Source organism: Oculina patagonica, chromosome 4, assembly GCF_052425735.1.
Source record: "Oculina patagonica isolate OP01 chromosome 4, crgOcupat, whole genome shotgun sequence".
Lineage (NCBI taxonomy): Eukaryota > Metazoa > Cnidaria > Anthozoa > Scleractinia > Oculinidae > Oculina > Oculina patagonica.
In genome coordinates this window covers 50,801,915-50,826,777 of record NC_135761.1, presented here as the reverse complement: position 1 = coordinate 50,826,777, position 24,863 = coordinate 50,801,915, and the positions used below count along the sequence as shown (strand labels likewise).

The 24,863-nt window shown below is 37.6% G+C and overlaps 1 long non-coding RNA gene and 1 pseudogene across 2 annotated transcripts; both read left to right on the top strand.

Moving 5' to 3' along the window:
• Positions 1 to 445: 445 nt before the first annotated feature.
• Positions 446 to 1,310, top strand: LOC144648814 (dopamine receptor 2-like; annotated as a pseudogene).
• Positions 1,311 to 12,694: 11,384 nt separating this feature from the next.
• LOC144650475 (uncharacterized) lies at positions 12,695 to 23,333 on the top strand. Of its 2 annotated transcripts, XR_013570123.1 has the most exons (3): positions 12,695 to 12,948; positions 20,777 to 20,823; positions 21,899 to 23,333. It is a non-coding gene; the product is annotated as an uncharacterized LOC144650475 (long non-coding RNA). The 2 variants fall into 2 exon arrangements; XR_013570122.1 differs by lacking the exon at positions 20,777 to 20,823.
• Positions 23,334 to 24,863: the final 1,530 nt, after the last annotated feature.

The window sequence follows — 24,863 nt, the reverse complement described above, 5'->3', positions numbered from 1 at the left end:
TGACCGACGCTTGGTTTATGGCTAAACAGTGAACTTGACAAGGGAAAATTCCCAGCCAGCTGATAATCAGGAAAATCAATCAACTGATAAAGTTTGACAGTCAAACTTTAAGATCGGCTTTAACCTGTTGATTTAATGCATCGCAAATTGCTTCCAATATTATCATTTCCCCTACTCATACCTCATGCAAAATAGTTGATTAATAGATGCAAGTAAAATAATTTTGTCTGGAAACTGATGTATTCTCGTGTCACCTAGCCTGCTTTATGCGTTAGAGGTATTCACTCAAACAAGTCGAGAAGGTACAAGCGTGGCTGCATCACCCTTCTGCTGAAAGAAATTAAACATTTCTACTTTTATTTACTTTAGCTGGTCTGGGATAAATACAAGTACAAGAAGACGTTTTATCAGTGCAGAATTAAAAAAAATCAATTTCGTTAGAAGAATGACTACTGAAGACAATCCTGCAAACGAGGACACTATCTGGTTGTTTCCAGTCTTCATCGCTGAATTTCTTCTAATATCAATAATCAATGCCGTCACTATCACCGCCTTCGCAAGAATCCGCCACTTGCGCAAGCGCAGTACGTACCTCATAATAAACCATTCTCGTCCCCATAGCCCTTTCGTTTCTCTTAGCCGGATTGGCACGAGAAAACAAAGGGCTCTGGGGACATAGGATTTTTGAATTAATTCGAATTTTTTTGATTGGCTGTTTGAAACAAAGAATTCCTAAACGGAAGTCGAAAACGTAACGACTCTCTCATACATTCTTTTGAAACTTCATGACTGCATACATGAAGACCGGAAGTCCTAGAATCTAGGACTGGAAATCCTGTGTCCCCAGAGCCCTTCGTTTCCTCGTGCCAAGGCTCAGCCGGCTAAGAGAAACGAAAGGGCTATGGGGACGAGAATGATAATAAACCTGACTGTGGCCGATCTACTGGTGGGTGCTGTGGCAGGACCTTTGTATGTGTTCCACAAGGATGAAGAAAACCACGGCTTCGAATGGCCAAGATTTATTGAAACGACCTTTGAAATGACCTTCCCAATAGCGTCCCAAGTTAATCTTTGCATGATTTCCCTAGATCGGCTTCATGCAACACTTTATCCTTCGAGAAGAATTGTCCAATACGTCAGGCATTGAAATTAATAGTGTGCTAGCTGTGATCTTCATCTCCAGTTCCATTGTGAATCCCCTTGTATATGCCATACGAATGCGAGAGTTTAGAAAAGCGATAGGAAAGCTTGTTTGTAAAAGTACGGACCCGAGCAGAGTCCATCCTTTACAACTTCACAGTATGCCATAACTCTACTCGTACAGACGTGGCGAGGTAAACCTACTTTCCACGTCATCAACGTACAGGAAAAAAGACTGCAGGTAACTACCAGAGGAAACAATTGAGCTAAGCAAATGGCGTCACTACCTATTTGCCTCTGCGTCTTTGATGGAAAATTTCGTCTACTGGTTCGTATAAAAAAACCCATCCAGAATTATGATAAATATTCTTAACCGAATGTACCCCTCATTTGCCGAAATGTACCCCTCATTTGGTATACCATAATGTACTGAACTTCATTGTTACAAAGCCTTACAGGAATAACCAGGGTTAACCAGTACGGTCGTTTTGTGAGTATGTTTGCAGCTTAAAACAGGAAAAAAACACCTGTGTCTTTCATTTTATGAAATCTTTTTATGCAGGTAACATAGACCGTAGCCCACAAAACAAGTGATCGGTTGGTCTAACTTTGTTAGAGTTAGGAATTGGAAATTTCTACAGTAGGTAATGAGATATGATGAAGAAACTTACAATACGTAATCATGTGGTAAAAAACAATAATTAATTCCCAATGGATTGTAATTAGTCAAATCTCATTCAGAATGGGTATAATATGATTTTTGATGGGTGGGGACATGCGGTTTTGTTTTTTCACACCTGCATATACACAATAATTTGCACGGTTAACAAATATGTTGTACCAGATCAAGCCCAACGTCGTCGAGATAGGACTGAAGTAATTTTGGAATGAACAGCTATTATTTAATTTATAGGATGGAAGTTTATCTTCTCGCCACTTGATTTTTCTCTTGTGTCAACAATTAGGTGAATAGAGGGCCTTTATCTTGGTCATCTTTCATAATTTCAATACAATAGTAAAAGGAATCAATCAATCAATCAATCAATCAATCAAACTTTATTTATAAAGGGTTACACGGTAATAGTTTTTTCAACTAATAAATTTGTGGCCCTCTCTAATGTACTAAAAAATTAGGAATCTACTATAAACAATAATCTAATTTAAAATTTAGTTAAAACCTAATTTAAAATCGAAATGTAAGTTAAAAATTTAAAAACTAATCTACAATATTGATCCAAAGGTAATTATTACTAAATAACACAATCTAAAAGTTATTATCTAAAAAAGGAGTAAAAATATTATTCTTGAGCTGACTTAATTTAAAATATTTATACAAAGCATTCCTAAGGATATTTACAGATGAAGAGGTGCGTAACCTAAGGGGAGGTGATTCCAGCATTTACTAGTCGTTGCGGAAAACGTGCGACCTCCCTCTTTCACTCTATTAAATTTCGTTGGTAAAATGGTAAAATTAGCGCCCCGTGTATTCCTATTCTGCTGACTGTTATTAAGTCTTAATAGGTCGTTTATGTATAACGGGCAAGCACCCATGATCCTTTGATGAGCTATAGTGCACCTTTTCAGCGGAGCTCCACGCGCCGAAGGCGCGTAGCGTAGCTCCATTGGTAACATGCGGGTACAAGGGAACAGACAGGGCAAATGGTATCCTATCGAACCGAGAAATTTTGGTTGTCGCGTACGTACGTCCGTACGCACGGATTAGGCCTGGGAACGAGCTAGGCTCCGGTGGCAACCCGCGTCTTTTGGCGGGAAAAATCATTACTATCAAGGCCTTAGCAAAAAAGTTTTTTAAAAACGATTTCTAGTCAGCTAAGCTTTATATAGTAGGAAGTTTTAAACGCGAGGAAAAAAAATCATTCTTAGCTCTTGTTGACAATGTTAGAATTACATGAAGGGGAGACTAACTTGAGGAAGTCCGCTGTGTGAAAAGTCAGGAAACAATCTCACAGCATGCCACCCGATTCACTCGACCCCTATGGCTGTTAGCCGCTGAAAATGCACCGTCGTAAGCGGCTAACAGCCGTCCATCGTATACTATAGTACAATACCCATAACCCATTGCACAACGGAACAAACCAATATGGCCGGCTGACCACGAGTGAAAAGAGACTTTTTAAACGTGACAAATTAGTGGCTATTTTGCTTTTAGAAAGCAGATCCCTACCTAATTTTAGAAATTGAAAACATTTTAGCCTCTAAGAGAACGTTTATCAGGCTGTATTGTGTCACTTGATGCCTCATCGTTTACAACGTACCGTACGGACGGGTGAATTTGTACCGGCTGGGCACGAGTGAAAAGTGAATTTTTAAACTTGACAAATCTGTGGCTATTTCGCATTTAGACATAAGATCCCTACCTAATTCTAAGAATAAAAGACATTTTAGTCTTTAAGTAAACGTTTTTAAGGCTCTATTGTGTCACTTGATGCCCCACCGTATACTACGGACGGGTGAATTTGTACCGGCTGGCCACGAGTGAAAAGTGAATTTTCAAACTTGAAAAATCTGTGGCTATTTCAATTTAAGAAATAATATCCCTACCTAATTCTAAGAATAAAAGACATTTTAACCTTTAAGCAAACGTTTTTAAGACTGTACTGTGTCACTTGATGCCCCATCGTATACTACGGGCGGGTGAATTTGTACCGGCTGGCCATGAGTGCAAAGTGAATTTTCAAACTTGAAAAATCTGTGGCTATTTCAATTTAAGGTATAATATCCCTACCTAATTCTAAGAATAAAAGACATTTTAACCTTTAAGCAAACGTTTTTAAGGCTCTATTGTGTCACTTGATGCCCCATCGTATACTACGGACGGGTGAATTTGTACCGGCTGGCCATGAGTGCAAAGTGAATTTTTCAAACTTGAAAAATCTGTGGCTATTTCGCTTTTAGACACAAGTTTTCTACCTAATTCTAAGAATAAAAGACATTTTAACCTTAAAGTAAACGTTTTTAAGGCTGTACTGTGTCACTTGATGCCCCATCGTATACTACGGACGGGTGAATTTGTACCGGCTGGCCATGAGTGAAAAGTGAATTTTCAAACTTGAAAAATCTGTGGCTATTTCAATTTAAGATAGAATATCCCTACCTAATTCTAAGAATAAAAGACATTTTAACCTTTAAGCAAACGTTTTTAAGGCTCTATTGTGTCACTTGATGCCCCATCGTATACTACGGGCGGGTGAATTTGTACCCGCTGGCCACGAGTGAAAAGTGAATTTTCAAACTTGACAAATCTGTGGCTATTTCGCTTTTAGACACAAGTTTTCTACCTAATTCTAAGAATAAAAGACATTTTAACCTTAAAGTAAACGTTTTTAAGGCTGTACTGTGTCACTTGATGCCCCATCGTATACTACGGACGGGTGAATTTTTACCGGCTGGCCATGAGTGCAAAGTGAATTTTCAAACTTGAAAAATCTGTGGCTGTTTCAATTTGAGACAGAAGACCCCTTCCTAATTTTAAAAATAAAATATATTTTAGCATCTAAGACAACGTTTTTAAGGCAGTACTGTGTCCCTCGATGTCCCATCGTATACTACGGACAGGTGACTTTGTACCGGCCAGCCATGAATACAAAATGAATTTTCAAACTTGAAAAATCTGTGGCTTTTTCAATTTGAGACAGAAGATCCCTTCCTATTTCTAAAATTAAAATACGTTTTTGCCTCTAAGACAACGTTTTCAAGGCTGAGCTGTGTCACTTGAAGACCCATCGTATACTACGGACGGGTGAATTTGTACCGGGTGGGCACGAGTGAAAAGTGAATTTTTAAACTTGAAAAATCTGTGGCTATTTCAGTTTTTGACACAAGATCCCTACCTACTTCTAAGAATAAAAGACATTTTACCTTTTAAATGAGCGTTTTTGAGGCTGTACTGTGTCACGTCGTGCCCCCATCGTATACTACGGACGGGTGAATTTGTACCGGCTGGCCATGAGTGAAAAGTGAATTTTCAGACTTGAAAAATCTGTGGCTATTTCAATTTAAGATATAATATCCCTACCTAATTCTAAGAATAAAAGACATTTTAACCTTTAAGCAAACGTTTTTAAGGCTCTATTGTGTCACTTGATGCCCCATCGTATACTACGGACGGGTGAATTTGTACCGGCTGGCCACGAGTGCAAAGTGAATTTTCAAACTTGAAAAATCTGTGGCTATTTCAATTTAAGAAATAATATCCCTACCTAATTCTAAGAATAAAAGACATTTATCTTTAAGCAAACGTTTTTAAGGCTCTATTGTGTCACTTGATGCCCCATCGTATACTACGGGCGGGTGAATTTGTAACGGCTGGCCATGAGTGCAAAGTGAATTTTCAAACTTGAAAAATCTGTGGCTATTTCGCTTTCAGACACAAGATCCCTACCTAATTCTAAGAATAAAAGACATTTTAGCATCTAAGACAACGTTTTTAAGGCAGTACTGTGTCACTTGACGTCCCATCGTATACTACGGACGGGTGACTTTGTACTGGCTGACCATGAGTACAAAATGAATTTTCAAACTTCAAAAATCTGTGGCTATTTTAATTTGAGACTGAAGATCCCTTCTTATGAATACTCTCTTGAAATATCATTTTTTTGTTTTTTGTGGAATAGTCCGCCGTTCGCATGTTCTCAAAGGGTAACACCCAATATTTCTCAATTGAAAACATGGGTTATACCCGTCAGGTATGATCATCTTGTCTTGAGAAGCCAATGAACTCACCTTACGGAAATCACCTTACGGAAGACCCTCGTGGAAAATTTTCTACAAAAAGCAAAATATCTCGGACGATTTTGGAATTGTTAGGTATTTTTGTGTTTAGCATTAAAATATCGAAACGCAGCCGTATTTCAGATGTACAGAGCTAGATAATCTAGAGGGTTTTTACCGAAGAGGTTGGTATGGTTGGTACTGTCATACTGACACTAGTTTGAAAAAGACTCAAGTCGAGGTCGAGATAAGAATTTGTATACAGTGTAGCTTCATGTGCATGTACCTTTTGCATTATAGATACAGTTTGGCATTATTTTTCCATTTTTTTTATTTTGAATATTGGAAATTAGGCAGTCGGTACTTTTTGCCTGAATTTACAGTATATAAAAAGAGACTGAAACAATATAAGTTAATTTTAAACAGTTAAATTATGCTGAGCCGGTAATAATTAGTCTCTGAAGTGAATCAGCTTTTGTGTAGAAGTAATAAATCTAAACTTTAATTCAATTTTATACCTCAGTGTGCTCTATTGCCAAAAATCATTATACCCATGAATCTTGTTGTGTTCTGATGAGCATAAATAACACATTAGAAGTCTTGTGAGCCATTTTCGTTAGCCATTTTTAAAATGGAAGTACATTTCAGAGGAGGAAAAGAGTAGTGTATAATAAAGTTCGTGGATCCCGCGCTCTGTGGCTTGTCTAGGGGTTTGGTTCCCAGCCCAATAAGGTTCCGCACCCGAAATAGAATGCGTGCATGATGTCATATGCGTAAAACAACCATGATCATAGTCGTCGTCAGCGTCATCATAACTATTGTTGTTACTCGTAAATGATTTTTTTGAGTTCACCCCAGGAGGCAGAAAATTCATATCCAGAGATAAAGCGTTTAAACTCTGCTACAGGCTGCTACCCGCTCCTTGTCAAAAACACTAAGAGAGTTAGCATTCCCCAGCAAACTATGAAAAAGCATTATGTAAGTACTTATGGTTAATGCTGGCTTAGTATTTTAATTTTCTTTTCGCTTGTATCAAACTAATATGAACAAGTTTTAGTTCAAACATTAACTGGTACTGTTTTTTCCTATTTTTCTATCTAAATTACGATTTATACATACTTAGTTACATTGTACTTATATTTTTTTGCGTAGTACTTAATTACTCATTACTTGTCTTAGTTTATTTCTGACTTCTTTTATGTACAACCTTGTCAAGCAATTAAATTCCTTTTTTGTAACTACTCAGCTCGTTTAGTTTATTTCTATTCTGGGTAGTTTTTTTTTGCCTATTTTAGTTAATTTATGTTATGCTGTAATTTTTTCTCTATTTAATTTGGCAAAATAAAATGGTTGTTGTTGTTCTTAATTGATCCAAATCTTTTAATTCAGATGCAATTCGGAAATTCAGTTTGCAGATATGCTACGCACATTACGTGCTGTTTTTTTTTTTTTTTTCTTTTTTCAGTTGCAATGAACTAAAAAGAAAATTGAATCCCGGTGTCACAGTGCGACACCAGGACTTTTTGTGCTAATTTCGTTAACACTGACGAGAAATTCGGTAATTTATTGCTATAACGAAATCGTGTGCTAAGCTTGACTACTAGACCGACGTCTAAAAAGGACAGAAAAAGACAGCTTTTGCACAATTTTAAGAAGAAACTAGTCGGTAAAATCCATGAATGAACATAATTAACTTTGTCCAGAACAATAATATTTTAAGAAATAGTTATAAATTAAAGCACCATTGGGGATGGCGACGATCGACGCTGTGTTTGACTTGTGGGGCTTGATTTGCTACGTTATGTACACTGACACGGCAACAAAACTTAAGAATATATATATCAAGAGTCAGCAATTCAATAACCGCGTTAAACTTCAGCGCAATAAGCAGGACCTTTTTTCATAGAAGCAATGTCTGCTTGTTTACCGTTTGAACAATTTAATCCGTTAAATCAGGAAATATTTACAAATTATAACTTTTCTGCAGTAATTCTGGCATGTGCTAATTTCGTTACGGGTGTGTCAATTTCGTTATGGCACGATGGACATACAGTAGAACCTCGGTAACTTGAATTCGAACTCGGATAACTCGAACAACCCCGCTAACTTGAACTAATGTTTATTTTCCTTGGACCCACTTTTCAGTCATTTTTAGTCGGTTAACTCGAAAACCCGGCCCTGCTAACTCGAACTGTTTTTCGTTTACCTTCAGAGTTCGAGTTACCGGTGTTCAACTGTATTTTGATACCTCACTCATACATAAAAGGAACGGGAAATTCTGTGGGGCATATTCACTAATTTATGGATGTCACCAATATATGTATCGCCTAAACACGTTGAAGGTTGAAGGCAGACTTGTTACGACCATTATATATTTCATGTGGCTACGTTCATGAAACACACTGCACGCAGTGAAATCCATTGCCATCCAACAATAATAGGAAAAACATGGGTATATCTGAATAGCCACTTTTTGTTGGACGAGTCATGGTCAAATAACAACTCTCCAAAAGGGCAACTGTAGCTAAGTAAGGATGGTTCGAAATGACAATGTACAAAAGATCGGTATTTGGCTTATCAACCGTATCCAAACCCAAGTTATAAAGTGCCTTCTATAAGCAAAATCAAAATACGAAGTTTAGAAAAATACTTCAGCCATTTTATGCTACAGAATCGAACCCGGGATAAGCTCTGGCGTAAAAGGAGAGGTAGCAACATTTTTATTGCATATTGCTTCCTGTTTCATCTTGAAAGTGCTTCAGCCTCAATTGCTCTCTGACAGCACAGTTTAAAAAATACGGAAGGGCTAAGCCATTTGTAGGCCCGGGCCTACGGGCCTATAGGCTAGATACGCCCCTGATCTTTAAATTAAACTGGTACAAGCTAGTTCGCCTTTTCGTTCATTTGCCATAAAGACACTGTAGTTTGGTAGAATCGTAGTGAAATCTGGGACCTAAGCTGCATCTAGTTGAATTACCTTTATCCGCTGTAGTATGGAATCACTTTAGATTGGTAGAATTGTTAGTGAAGTTTGGGACCTTTTTTTCTCACTGTATGGAAAGAGAAGTAGTCTTCTGTTTCGGCCATTTTACGTAACATCATTGCAGTTTTGTCCAAATTATTGGGTTAGTGAAATTTGGCACCTAACCCGCATCTTCGATTCAAGTCCAGTGGCGGATCTAGAGCTACAGCTAAGTGTGGGGTAGGGCTAAGTGTGGGGTAGGGCCCGATCATCAAGACTGGAAAATATTTTTTCTCGGCCCTTAGTTTGGCCTAAAAATAAGGTGCCGGGAGGGGGGAGGGGGCTAGATCCGCCAGTTTCGGTCATTTCAATCATAGTAAAATTTGGCACCTAATCTCGATGAAATGGAAGCGAATGTTTCCAATCACAATACTTAACAAGAAACGCCAAGCGAACTAGACAAATCGGAGGCAGCAACATGGTCCTTAACTCGCATGTTAATGGTTCTTACTGAGAATACAATAACATCATCTGTAAGAGTATGGAGGGCAGCACAGCAATTTTTAACAGCAACTTGACCCTCAAGATTAATTTTAGGGTGTGCAAAAGCTTCATTAAAGGGAGAGTAAATGTAAATGCCAACTCAGGCTTGGATGGTGTTGCACCCTAGAGATTGCATAGCCTGCATGTAAATTTTGACATTTAAGTAGTTACTGGTATACAAAAAGGCAAAAAGTAATAAAACATGACAAATAAAAATAACATAGCCTGCAAATACATCTGCATCTGTATGCGAAAAAAGCAAAAAGAGTCAGCTGTCTTCACAGGCTAAATATAACAATATTATTAAACATAATATTATTAAGAGAGCAAGGGTGAGTATTAAAGTGAGTTATTAAAGGCCACAAATCTATTTAATACTACAAAGTTAAAAACAATGCACTTAAGTTGACTGCAAATTACACTTTCAAAGATTTATTACAGAAGTACAGTAATAATTAAGTTACAACAAATCCACAGTTTTTCAATGAAATTTATCACCAAATCCTCAAAATATCAACTCTAGCGATATTAGTATGGGTAATCAAATGGTGACGAGTGAAATTAGGAAATAATTTCACGCGCGTTTTGTCAAAATTCTAATAATTTCCCGAGCCTTTAGGCGAGGGAAATTATAAGAATTTTGACAAAATGCAAGTGAAATTATTTCCTAATTTCACGAGTATACCATTTGGTTACATTTTAATATCATAGGTGACAAATTACGCTTGCAATCGTAGGTTTTTGACTGGTATATTGCATCGCGAACTCCGAGGTTTGAAAAGCTGAAAGCACACATTTTGCTTAAGTTCGCAAGTTTTTGACTCTTTGAAGAAAACCTCTAAGAGATTCCTTTTTGCTGTTGTCAAAAGGTTTCAAACATGAATCAACTGCCAATTATTTCTCACATTATGACCATAGTTCGTCTTGAATGAACTGAAAACGGCGCCCGTGTATAACGCTAAAAAATCCGCTCGATGCCATTTATGTAATTGGCCTAGGTCTTGAAGTCGTTTTGACGTTTTGAAAAATAAAATATCAAAAGTTTCATTACATGGCCAAGGCTAGCTGGCTAAGATGAAATTCAAGCGAAAATGTACAAAGTTTAAGCTTTAAAACAGCTTTTATCTCGGACGCCATCTTGCCGCTAACTACGTTGCCATGGCAATTTTATAATTTCACATGTGAAATTATAAATTAAGGTTAAAATTTCGCGCCAAAATTAAGAAGTAATTTGTCACCTATGATATTATGTGTTTAATAGACTGGCCACTGTGTTTTGCTAAAACAATAAGATGGCTTACTCTTGATTTCTACCTGCTTTCGACTATCAAAAGCCGGTAGGAACCTTGAGCTTGCTGTTTAATTGTTAATTAGAAGACGAGCTAAAGTTTTCTATCGGCTGATAGCTGGCGAGCGGCGAAGCCCCTAGTCAACTATCAAACTCTATAGAAACCAAGAGGGAGATGTTTTAGCATAACCCACTGACTGTTCTATTAAACAAAGAATATCGATAAGACTGATTTATTGACCGTTTGTATAGACGGCACCTGTGTAGCCAATCAGATTGCACAATAACCTAATAGAAGGCGGGTAATGTCAATACAGTAGAACCCGATACAGTAACTCGAACTCTGAAGGGAAACGAAACACAGTTCGAGTAAGCGGGGTTTCGAGTTATCGGGGTAGATTGAATAAGACTGAAAGGTGTCCAAATCCAAGGGAAATGGAAGTTTGTTCGAGTTAGTGGGGTTTTCGAGTTATCCGAGTCGGAGTTACCGGGGTTCTACTGTACGTAGTTTACAGTTAGATAGAAAAAAATATTAGTGGTGCTTGTTCAACTCAACCTCTGGGTGGGTCCTCAGTTATAATACTGTTATTTATTATCCTTTTCCTGTTAGCTTGGAAGTACAAAAATCTTTTTCAGTTGTGTAATAAATGTCTTATCAGCCAAATTTAAGCTTGCTCTTGCATGCAGGTGCATGAAAATTGGAAAAAGCCTGTACAGCTGTACAGTAAAAACCCGCGTATAAGAACCTAAAATTTAAGAACCTGTTTGGCTAAAATTTTCATTTTAAACCCCCTTTTCATAAGAACATATTTAGCCTAAAATTTTCAGTAGGTTCTTATTTTACAAAAATGAAAGCACATATGAGAGTACAAAAAACTTTTAGTCTAGACATGCATGCTAGTACTTTGGAAAGATAAATTTACTGTATGGTTATGATCTAAACTGTATTCTAGATAATTATTTAGTACACCAATATATCCCATATCACATATGCCCTGTAGTAGTTCTCTGTGCTGATGGCTAATGCACTTAAATCAAATTAAGAACCTGTTTAAGAACCTAAGTAGCCTAAAATCCCACTAAATACCATTTCTATAAGAACCTATTTAGGCTAAGTTGGAAAAGTCTAGGTTCTTATACGCGGGTTTTTACTGTATCACAACGAACGAAGGACTGCTGAATTCTGTACATAATGACTAAACTCTGCTAAATTAGATTAGTCATGGATAATCGGTCTTGTTGGTCGCTGTATTAAAGCAGTCTTAGCATAATTTTATAGACTACTATCACTGATTCATGCTGATTTATACTTTTTAGTTGGAATAATTCCTCACACTGTAGTCGACTGAGTACAGGTTCTGAGATGTCCTTACCCTTTAAAATTTCGACCCGGTGTAAAAGGTTGTATTTGCTCTACCTTGAGATTGCACAAGTCTCACCCAAACTGATTGTTGGACCACAATCCAGGCATAGACAAACACCAGATTTTGAATCGCAGAAATTGCAATTTTTCCCAAACCACGAGCCCTAAATTTCGAATGTTGTGGCTAGAACACGCGAGCTCGCGCAACTTTGACCAAGCATCTTCGGCTCTTTGTATAACCTCTGATGGTGATGGGAGGTAGAGGTTTCTGACTCATCACTGTCAACTGAATATTCGACATTAGCTCATGCAAGAGCATTCGACAAATCATCATCAACTGCTTCATCGGCGTCAGAACCAACACTGCAGCTCAGCTGTTCTGTCCTGTTTGTCGAAGCACCATCGTGGAAAATCTCACTTTAACTTCTGCCTTAAAACCTTTTCTTCGCCTGGGAAAAATATGCTCCATAACAACTTCGCTGTGGTTGTTTTAACTACATCTACCGGTACTACATGTCCTACATGTGCAGCCGATAATCAGCAGCCATTTTCTTTGGCATAAAGTCGTACTATAGTACGTACGACAGCGGCTGTTAGCCGGTAATTTTGGTATCATTTTCACGGTTGTTACCCAGTGCTCATCGAGTGAATCGGGTGAGCATGCCGATTTACCAAGCGTACGCATGAGTTCACTACTAAGCATGAAGACTCCTCGATTGAAAAGCACACGAAGAACTCAGTTTTAAAGACAGTTTATTACAGATACATTATTTCTGGATATATTCCTCGTTTCACCCGCGATGACAACCATAGTTAGTAGAGGAGTAAAGATTGTGGCCGATCGAAATGGAAAATCTTCCAAGCTTCTTGGTGAGTTTGAAGCAAAGACGGTCAAAGACAACATTCCTTTACGAAAACAAGGTGAGCTATTGATGTTCATTTTTTAACAGATTAGAAAAGTCTTTGGTATTTAGATTAACCAGCATTCAACCTAATACACTGTACATCATTTTTAAACGAAGCTGGGTTCTAGCTCTCAGTCGTGTACCGGTATGTCAAACAAGGACATAGACTTAGTGAACTGAAATTCGTTTTGTCTTAAACACGAGTTGTATTCAAAGCATACCTTACTTCTGGTTTTTCCTATCCGCGTTAATTTGTTTATTCTGTAGTTAAATCACCGAAGTAGGAAGAACACACCACTTTTAAACGTTGGAAAGAGTACAGAACAAGTAGAGAACAAAATTTACATGAAAATTTGTAAGAATGTGGTCGAGTCAGATGCAATACAGTATGGGGCCCAGTTCTCGGCCACTATAGACGTAAACTAGTATTTCTTTTCTCAGAATAACCAAAGAAACTTGAAATTTCTCCCAGAGCTTTCTACATTATTCAGCTTTTTGGTGTAAAGCTATCGACCGGTTAATAATTAATTATCCCGAACAATAATAAAAATAAAATCTCCTTTTGTGGGCCCCAGGTGGTGTGCGCACTATGACCGCAATGCATTATTTTGATCAATTTCCAACATGGCGGAAGATTGTTGTGATGCGAGCGGTTTTTCGGGTGAGTTTGATCATCGTTTGCACAACATTCGCTGGCCTTTTCTCTGCTTAAATATTAGATTTGGATAGGTCGGGAATAGGTAAGTTAGTTTTTTGCGTCGAAAGTCTAACATTTAAAGCGTATCATGGTAAATTTGGTCATTTTCTCGAACAAGGTAAAATGGCCGACTTTTCTCTTCGTCTAGTAGGTCGGACGTTTTTGTTGAACACGGCTTTCAGCTAGTGGTGCTTGGCGTAAAATTATAATACAACAAAAGCTTAGACAATTTCCAATATGGGAAACATAATGCACCAGTATGCACCAGTCGATTTACGCCGTTTCGACTGAACGAAAATGTCCCTTTTTGAGTGTTAATTGTTTGTACTATTGAAGTTTCCTGCGTCGAGTTGGTATCGAGTTCAGCACTTTTATTCTACAAATTTCCAATGTTTTTGGAAGTTATGTTGTTTGCTTCAAAATGATTTAATTATGTGTTCTTTGGGACTTAGGAGAATCCAATTTAAGAGAAAAAGTTGCTGTAGATGATCAAGATGAATGTCAAAAGGACGCTAGTTTACTGAAGAAGCATGCGAATTATTTGTTTGTACTGTACTGATTCTTATGTCATGGTTGAATTATAGTTCCTTTTGAACACCCAAAATAATTTTTCAGTCTTTCCGGTTTATTTGGGGGACTGAGAAGATAATAAATTGCTATTTTGTTGCATAAATTGCTTCTACCCAAGTGAACCAAGTATTGCCTGTTCCAGGCTCTAGCAAGATAATAGGTTGCATTATTTGAGCTTCAGAAGGTCACTTTGAAATGTTTTATTGCATCTGTTGTAACTAAAAAGTGATTCCACTACAACATTTGTGGAGACTTCATGTACAGCAAAATAATGTTGTGGAAGTGATAAGTTCAATAAATTGTTTAAAACTTAATGAGGTTCAAATTGGTTCTGTTCATTATTTTGCAAGTGGTTATCCTGCTTATTACAGAAGAGAAATACCCTGGTTAGTTTTGTCTCTGTCTGACACAGGCATCAAGCTTTTTGGCCAAGAGTAATTCATTTAATTTGTTGAGCTTGGTAACAAGAAAAAAATAAGTCCTGCCCCCTACTCATTTGATGTCAAATTATTAAGTCTGTATATTTCCAGCCAAGTTGCCCAGCAGGCTGGAGCTTATACCAGTTTCAGGAGCTTGAAGAGACTAGGAGTATTCTCCCCCCTCCCCTCCTGAATGGGATGTTAGCTAGTCTATCACAGGGTTACCCCCAGCAGTAAACTTGCCAGTACCCATTTATACACCTGCATGGAAGGAGGCACTATAAGAGTATTAGTGTCGTGCCCAAAAACACAACACAATGACCGGGGCCATGGTTTGAATCAGGACTGCTCAATCCAGAGTCCGGTGCACTACGCTTCCATACCACCCTTAAATTATCAAGACACTAATGGAAATATTATAATTATTATTATTATGAAATGACACAGTGTTTCTTTCACAATGTTTTATTTATGCAAATTTTAGCAACCTTCAGCATCTGAGGTTGTCACTTGATGTGTTCCTCAATCTGGTTGGTTTATTCTGAAGCTTCCCCTGGAGAAAAAAATTCTGTCTCCAAAGTTATCCTCCAGACCTGTGCATTTTATATTCAGTTGCTGTTGCAGTGTAATATCCCTGAATAAAATTAAAGAAAAAACTTGATTATAAACCAGTTCTGTTATAATTGAAGTTGCAGTAATAAATGGAAGTACCATAAACAATCATGGTCTGTATACACACAACAGTAGCAGGGGGAGGGCTTCCAGTGAGATATTCACAAAAGTTAAAGTATGAGCTGTTTTTGCAAATAACTGTGGTTGGCTCAAAATTACATGAATTAATAGAATGCACTTGGTCCAAATTGGCCTTCAACATTAGAGCTTAGCAGCCCTGGAAGCTATAGTACATCACTGGTTACCCCTAGCATTGTATTAGGTTGCCCTAGTATAGTCGAGAGAGTCACTTGTGAGATAATTATAAGACTGCTCAATGACACAAAACACCCCCAGTCAGCCTTCGAACAAGGTCCAGAGGATCTTTTTTTCTAATGGCAGCTAGTAATCAAGCCTACATTATAAGGTATGTAGCCAGATTAAAAGTTCTAATAGAAACTCAGCTGATATATTTTCTGTTTAGACTCTAGCACTGATTTACTTCAGCCCAGCAGACAAGTTTTAATTTGCCTAAGTGAGATTTTTTAGCATCAAATCAAACCCAAACAATGATATCAAACTAATTTACAGGAACACATTTTTTTAAATTAGTTTTACTTAATAACTGTATTTTGAAATCGTAGTTAGTTTGTTGCAGGAATTATCTTTGTTGATCATTTGAAGTGTCGTAAAACCAGAATTTTCTTCGATGCTGCTAAACACTGTACATCAGTCATTATGAGAGCAAAAAATAAATAACTTTTGAAAGCTATAATCCCTTAAGCACTTTTCGAAATAAAGAATAAGAAACAGGAGCAAAACAATTAGGAAGATTATTAGCTTTAATGGTTGGTGAAAAGTATGCCGTGAAAAGTAATACAAAATAAATCAGGACACGTAACATAAATAACATCAACATGTGACAAATATGTTTTCCTCATTTCAAATCAAGGTACGATATACTTGTTCGTAGTGGTTAATAAAGCTAAAGGGCAACCGCCTTGTGAACATTACATGGTTATATTTAGGCTTAGCACATCCTACATCGTGTTTAAATAAAGGTTGCTTATCCAACTATGTTTACAAGCATGATTCTTACCTCTGGCTTTGATGCAAGTCCCGTCTAGACACACAAAACCGATATTTTAGGCTACGTTTACACGGACACGGTTTCATTTGTAACCGCATCGAAAGCGATGCGGTTACGCCTTTCGTTTACACGGCACCGATCGAGACCACTACTGTAACCGGGTCGTTTTGAAAACGCTGTCTAAAGTGGAGCGTTTTCAAAACGATACGGTTTCGTTGTCGTGTAAACGGTCAAAAACGGCGAAACCGCATCGATTTGAAAACGGCCATGTATTTTGGCACGAACTGGCTGGCTTGCGAAGGGTAAACATGGTGAAACAAGCATAGAGAGCAGCGCTTGCTTATACAATCACATTCGAAAACAGTTGGAAAATCGTTAAATATGCTCCGTGTAAACACTTCGAAACCGTGTCGTTTTCGATGCGGTTTCGAGGTCATGAAACCGTGTCGATTGATAACTGTGTCCGTGTAAACGTAGCCTTGAACTCCACGCACTGAAGTCTGAGGAAATCTTTGATTCCAAAGATCGAAAACATGTCAAAACTAAGATATACATCGAAAGAATCACAAAAGCGGCGTTATTTTGAACAGAAATAAGTAATTTTGGCGTTCACAAGAGATCCTCACACGATGGCCGCCATGAGCAAATGAAGCGAAACCGAAACAACTACCAGCGTGCATTGCGGTCGTAGCACGCACACCATCGGCCACCAAAAAGCTTATGCGTAATTTCCGTATAAAAAGGCTCAATTAATTTTCACAGTCATAAAATCACTCTGTAAACTTATTTATGTTATATCGATCGCAAATTATTTTTATGAGGCTTTTTGCAGGTTCTTGCAAAACCGCAGAATTGTGTTGTGTGACCAATGCATTTAGATGGTTTACTTTGCAGTGGAAGGGTCTTGAAAGAGTTAGGTGTTGTAGAAATAATAAACAAGACAAGAGTTAGCTCAAAACTTAGAGATTTAATTGAACTTTATTTTTAAAACATTTCTTTCTTTTAATCTGGCTGCAGTAGATGAAATTATATTAACGAGCGGTCCGAACGGACAGTGTAGTGTTTGAGAGAGTTGTCACGTGACTCGTCACCAGTCGAGCTTGTATGTCTGGCAATTGTCAGACGAGACACGTCTGTCATGTTATTTGAGAACATGATCTGTCTAAAGAAGAATTTCACCCAACACGTTAACAGCGGTTTTTCATATCTTGCAGTAAATAAGGGAGGTAGTTAATGGCATCACTTATCAAACTATTGATTTTGTTAAAAAAAAACTTAAGCACATCACCTCAGTGACTAAAGAAGGTAGCTTACTTACTGAAAATATTTCGAGTCATCCTGCCACGTTCTTTAATAACGTGATCTGTCTAAAGAAGAATTTCCCCCAACACATTGAAAACGGTTTATCAGATCTTGCAGTGACTTAGGGAGGTAGCTAGTTAAATGGCATCACTTAGCAAACTATAAATTTTGTTAAAAAAAAACTTAAGCACATCACCTCAGTGACTAAAGAAGGTAGCTTTTGTACGGAAAATAATTAGAGTCAGCCTCGTGACATTCTTCAATAATGATGTCCGTATGAACTTGCTACCAGGCTGACGTCTAAGCAAGCTCAAATTTTAATCACTCACTGCTAGCTACAGCTCTCTCCTCCGCAGAGGCTTCTTTAGTGAGGGAAGGCGAAAAACACGGAGGAAAGAAGGGGAAAAACACAGTGTCCCCTGCGCGCTTTCGTTTCGTTTCTCTCCAGGCTCCGCGCGCTTACTTTTCACCTCTCCCCATTTCCCAGCCCGTACGAAACACGAAAGAGGCCTCTGCGGAGGAGAGAGGCTAGCTAGTGTGACGTTAATCCTTTATAAGTTTTAAATGTCCTCTCATTTTACTTCCGGTATCTCCGGAATCCAATCTGCTTGCGCGATTACTCACGTGAATCTGTTGCCATCTCACTGAGTTGGGCACTAACTATAAGTTTTTTAACAGTTTATTTTGGTGCAGTACATTTATCTTATGTTGCGATGACCTTTTTCCCTATTAACTGCCCAGAGCTCAAATATTAATCTCTTACTGCTAGCTTGCGTGACGTGTATCCTTTATAAGTTTTACATGTCCTCTCATTTTACTGCCGGTATCTCCGGAATCCACTTAGAAGTCTTACATCAAGTATTTTGTTTGCGTTATTACTCGCATGAATCTGTTACCATCTCACGGAGTTGTACACTGGCTGTTAGTTTTTTATCAGTTTATTTTGGTGAAGTACATTTATCTTATGTTGCGAGTACCTTATCCCCTCAATTAATTGCCCAGAGCGCGTTCGAGCCTTGTCGCGAATTTTTTAACCCATTGCTTTAGAACATTCGTGGACAATAACAAGCCAGTTCCAGTTTAATTTGCATATGTATGTCTACGTGCTTGTTCCACTTGACCGCGCAATTAACTGTTTACGTCTGGAGTAGCGGAATTCGCTTCCCCACTAAACTAACTGCATTAGTGTAGTGTACAAACACTACACTAAAAACCAAGCGCTAAGCTGTGATAGCGAGCAGGGTGGCCGAGAACTGGCAAATACGCAAAAGTCGCACGGAAAAATTCCGAAGTAAATTTTAAAGACCAACAAAATACAAAGAATCAACGAAAAGTTAACTTAAGCAGAAAGCTGAATTATTTTACGTTTCACATGCAAAAAAATTAGCTCTTTTGGTTGGGGCTTTCGGATAAAATACGAATTTAACTGCATCCAAGAATTTCAAGGAGCCGTAAACAAACAAGATTTCGGGAAAACAAATTAACCTACCTCCGCGTAAACTCGACGTGTGAGCTTTCTATAGCGTGTTGAAGGATCAAACTAACGATACTTAGAGCACAAGAATCAGTCTATCGCAAATGTAAATCTATCGCTGGATGTAAATAACTTTTTGTTTTAATTCAACTGAGGCGTGAAAAAACGCGTTGAACACAAAGTGGCCGAGAACTGGACCCGGCCGAGAACTGGGCCCCATACTGTATAGGGGACATTGCTAGCTGAGAGTCTTAGCGAAATATAGTTTCTCCATGACCTCTGTTATTTTTCACTGAGAACTTTGCGTAGTCTTCCTTATTTTAGTTTTTATATTTTTATCATATGAATGTTATGAGTGAAAACGTTTTGTGAAAGTTTTGTATTTCTTATCTGATTTTACAGCCTTTCTCAGAATAAATTGATTAGTTTTTTCATATTTTTATAACTTACCGTATTTAATCGATTAAACGCCTCCCTCGAATGAGCGCTACATATTAGAACAGAAATATTAATAAACGTCGCCCTCAAATAAACGCTGCATCATGATGATGCAGCATTCATTCGAATAACAGACTCGGAAAGCAAATGCAGTAATAATCAAGCTTGAGCAGGCCAAAAAAAAATATTTTTCTTGATTGTAACAAGGTTTTAAGGTATTGAAATTGACTTTTCAGGCATGCACTAAAACATGTTTCTGTTTTTTTTTTTTTAAATTTAAATGTTCAGTTACCATACAATTGTTTACAAGAAATAAATTGAATTTTAAATGAACGCCGCCCTCGTATAAACGCTTTCCTCTAATAAACGCCGCACTCGAATCACGAAAAATTAAATAAACGCCGTGGCGTTTAATCGAATAAATATGGTACATAAAAGAATATAGCACAGATTCTAAAATGTTATGCGAAAGATCATGAAATTTTCTTAAGTTATAACAACCAAGCTGATCCTGAAGTTATAATGTAGGATAAGGGCTTGGAAAAAAATAAATTCCAGATTGCCCTGTGGTTAACAAGCAGCTCTCAAATTTTGCTTGCCTAGGACTGTGCATGATTATGTTTCTTAGTAAACTTGTGACTGTATAATTTACATGTAGACGACTTCCCTGGGCCTTTTAACCTAAATTACGCAAACAGGCACGAAAAATTAATTGCTTGACAGAAAAATCTACTTGCCCCAGATAATCAGAGGGTACTTTTTTAGCCCTGTGGCTATGAGCATTGCTTTCTGGAAGGTTGCACATGACTCGTACAATTCTTTAAGCCTTTCAAAGTTTTCCAACTTAAAGCAGTGACTAAATCAAATATTTCTGCCAATTTTTTTTCTACAAGAGAAGTAGGATTAGTTTTTGATCGTGAAAACAATAAGTTCAAAATGGGCCTGTCTGCGATGACTCGAGGATTATATAATTAAAAGTAAATAATACATACATGTATTATTTATTTACATGTACAACAAGTTTTTTGAGGTCAATTTCAGTGAGAAGTATTTATGGAGGGTGTAAGATGCAGTTTGAAGTTATCATTTATTTTGGTAAATCTGTTGTCTTTCTAAAACTTGCTGTTAGGATTTCCATACTTTTTGCCAGGATGCAAGTTAAGAATTTTACAGGTTTTTGATATGTATAAATTTTGTTTTCAGTGCAGGGAAACAGTCAAGGGGTGCAGTTAGTGAAATTGGTGATGCAGGTAATCATTACATAAGTGTCAGCTTATATCTTTCTTTAGCTAGATATTAAAGAAGCTCCATGACACATTAGTGCATGAAACTTGTTTTTCAAGTGTAAAACTTTTGGGTGTGAAAAATGGTATGCGTTTTAACCCCTTGGTAAGTTTACATTGTATATTTCCCTAAAATCCTCGTTCAATTGAGGAATTTAATATACACAATTTATATGTAACAGCACATGTACATAAAATGTTTTTATTGTTCAAGTAAAATGTTTTCGTTGTTCATACAATGCACCCCTCCCCCACCGTGGAGGAGGGGTATGAGGGCAAAGGACCAACAAGATCTGCTACCTGACCCGACAAAATACCGGAATACTTGTAATGATTTTGTGGGAGAAGTGCAAATTGACCTGTTGTGTTTGAATTCCTTTTGTTAATACCTTAATTAAACCTTAATAGCTAATAAGCTCAAACCCTAACTTAACATAAATTGTCTTGTTGTGGTACCAGGCAAATGTAGAAATAGAACTTAAACTCAGCTGAAATTTTACGTGAACACAAAGACTTAGTAAAATTTTAGAGCTGTTTAGGCCAGAAAAGCCAGCTGGGCTTGTTGATGAACCGGCTAAGTGTTTTCTTAGCTACATCCCTGATAAAAGTTTTAGGGAGAATATGTAAGCTTTCCTGGACTTAATCACAGTACTTTCAACAGCACCTGTCAGAGATAAATAATTATAAGAGTCTCAAAAGACACATCATTTTGTAGGGAACTCTTGAATTAAGCCGGTGTTTCACACCCCAAAACATTCATCAAAGCCTTGCCATGTGCCGGGTCTTTTTGATAGCACTATTAGTGTCTTCAGTAGGTAAAAAAAGGTTTTGCTGACACACTCACTCTGAAAGGACTTTTTGGTTCTAAACATACATGTATCCCCCAACACATTCCCTGGCCCATGCAAAAATTGGAAAAATAACTCTCTTTTTTATGTATCTGTATAATGTTCTGAATAAATTCAATTAAAATTATAAATATTCATAAATTTGATGTCAATGATCATCAACAAAATGGTATCTGTTATTTTCCCTTTTTCAGGGTTAACACGAGTAGCAGAATTTCCACAGAGAGTTGCAGACACACAGAGAGAGAGAGATAAATGAACAATCAGAATATATTATTTCTTCATTGCATGTACAACTAATACTTATGTACTCTGTGTGAAATACAATTTATGTGGTCAGGTGTAATTTTAAAGTTAATGAAATAGAGCCAGATAAGGCTCATCCATGTACGTATTTCTTAAGGGATCTCTGACAACACAATATAAAAATAGGTCACCAAGGGTGACATGAGTCTAATGCCGTATGGCATAGTGATACAGATTGCGCGGTTTTCGTAAGCCGGTTAAAATTGGTTAGAGGTTTGTGTTCGGGAGTTTAATTTAAAATGCTATAGCAAGCTAGGGGCATCGTGGATGATTATGGATGAAAACGAAACAGTCATAAATGTTATATGCTTCACAAAATTTAAAGTATGAACAGGAGTTGATGTTACTTCTTCCGTATTGTCCGTAAAAGCAGAAACGATTAAACATTTGGACAAGATTGCGTGACGATTTACAAAAAGCATGTTCATTACAACAAGGGTTGAAGAACTTCACATCGTTTTCTTTCAGATTTTTCACCATTTTGATGATGACTCTTGAAACAGATTTTGCAATAAAAGCACTTGAAATAGTGACTGTTACTCCATTGTACTGTAAGCACTTAGTGACAGATTTTCCTAAAAACGGGTGTAAATGCTCACGTCAATATAATGATGACCTTTTGAACGCTGGAAACTAGGCAATTATTATCGAGCTACCATACACAGGAGCGAAGACTGTTTATCATGATGTACAAATTTCGCGAATCATCACTTCCATATCAATGTAACCATTTTATGATTTTTCTAGCTGTAAGAAGAACTTAAGATCTCTGAGAGTCGTAAAAGCATGAAATTCGATTTCAGTGTATGGCAAAGGCCGGGACAGTGTAATACTGCAAAGCGGCCAAACAAACGCATTTTGATTTAGTCGCGTAACTTGATTTACATTTATCCATGTACATCTTTTATTTTTGAAGGTTTTTGTTTGCACTGTAAAGAAAAAATTGGTCAAAATTCGAATGACTTAAATACAAAATACGAGGTAAAGTTTTCTATTTTTTAAAACAAAATAAATATTTGGTCGCATTGTGTAAATAAACGCGAGTCGCCGTCGAAATACTTTTTCTCAAAGACGTCTTGCTTTTTAAGCAAGACGAAAACACAAGTGCTTAACTGAACTGAAAACGAAGATTTATTTTCACAAAAAGCTTACAAATGTCTTAACTGGAAAATTATTTCGTCCTGTTCAAGTGTTGAATAATCGTGACTTGAGAAAGAACTTTTAATTATGCGTGGGAACACGTGTCGCTGATTGGCTGTTTTTAATTGAAACTAATCGTGCGTGTCCGTACGGAGTCCGTTCTTGCAGCTGATCATTGTTTTCTACATTACAGCGAACGATTATTGATCCCGAACCATTTCCTTGGGATTGCTAACAGCTTTTTTCCTATAACAAAGAGTCTAATGCGTATGCGCAAAGCGCACGCAAGCATTAGACTCAAAAATCATCCGGCTACCCAAACATTTGTGGGAGGTTTGGCGACCTAATGGTTATTGTGCTGGACTCCGGATCGAGCGGTCCGGGTTCGAGACCTGGCCCGGGCACTACGTTGCGTTCTTAGGCAAGACACTTTACTCTCATAGTTCTTCTCTTCACCCAGGGTACCGGCTTATTTACTGCTGGGGGAGGGGGGGGGGTTAACCCTGCGATGGACTAGCATCCCATCCAGGGGGAGTAGAAATACTCCTAGCCGCTTAATAATGCTGCAGAAACCTGGTTACGCTCCAGCCTGATGAGCCACTTGGCTCAACAGCAGGCTTTACCTACCCAAACATTTAATTCCCAGTGCCCACACTGTGAAGAACAGTAATCATGATAATGAGATACACAGTTCATCAATCTCTAAATTAATCTCACATGTTGCAATAAAATAATAACTGATAAAATATATGTTGTTCATAGGCAAATTTTTACTTCACCAAAACCGAACTCAGTCATTAAATAATAAAACATTAAACACAGCTGTTTTGTTTTGTGGGTGTGTCTCACAGATTAGTTATTTGTTGTTATTTATAGTATCGGGAAATAATACTGTCACTGTTCCAATAGGGCCCCCGTTTGAGGGGGGGGGGGGGGGTGGGACAAGCTACATGCAAAACTTTCCAGTTGTATGCTATGTACAGCTATAACATACCAGTTATGGTGGGTGTATGGATATTTTCTAGAGCAACGCTTTCTTTGTTCTAGTTTCTCTTTGAGAGTTTATATATCTTTGGGAGGTTATGCACAAACTGCTAGATGATCATCCCCTTTTGATTGATGAACTATTTTTACTTTTATTTGGTGCTGTTGTTCATGGTGAAAAACAATACATAATATATATAAAGAAAATAACACTAATAAAAAATCATTCTAAAAAAAATGTAAAGGGCATATAACCGGGGAGCTCCGCTTTTAGGCTTGCCTAAATCTATATATTAAAATAACTCAGATACTACGCGCGCTCTGATTGGTCAAATAGTTCAAAAAACCTATGTACTATTGTACTGGTAAAGTCCCGCTTCTGTCCCGACATGGTCGCACTGCGCTCGATTACGCATAAGGACGAAGAATTAACGTTAGTTTAATATCTTCTTTTGGTCTATCTGATTGTTAAAACGGAGAATATGGTTCTCAATGTGAAAATTTACTGAGGGTGGATCACAAAAACAAATTTTCCCACTCACCACAGTTGGAGCGAAGGAACTAAAGAAAAAAACGAAAACGCAGAGAAAAACATATGAGAAGGAACACAATAAACAGGTCGGCTTACTCGGAAATGTTATTTGAAAGGAATTAAAACTGCATCAAATTGATCGCAATGAAAGCTTACTTGAATTAATTATTTTGATGGCAGAAACTCACGTTGAGTCC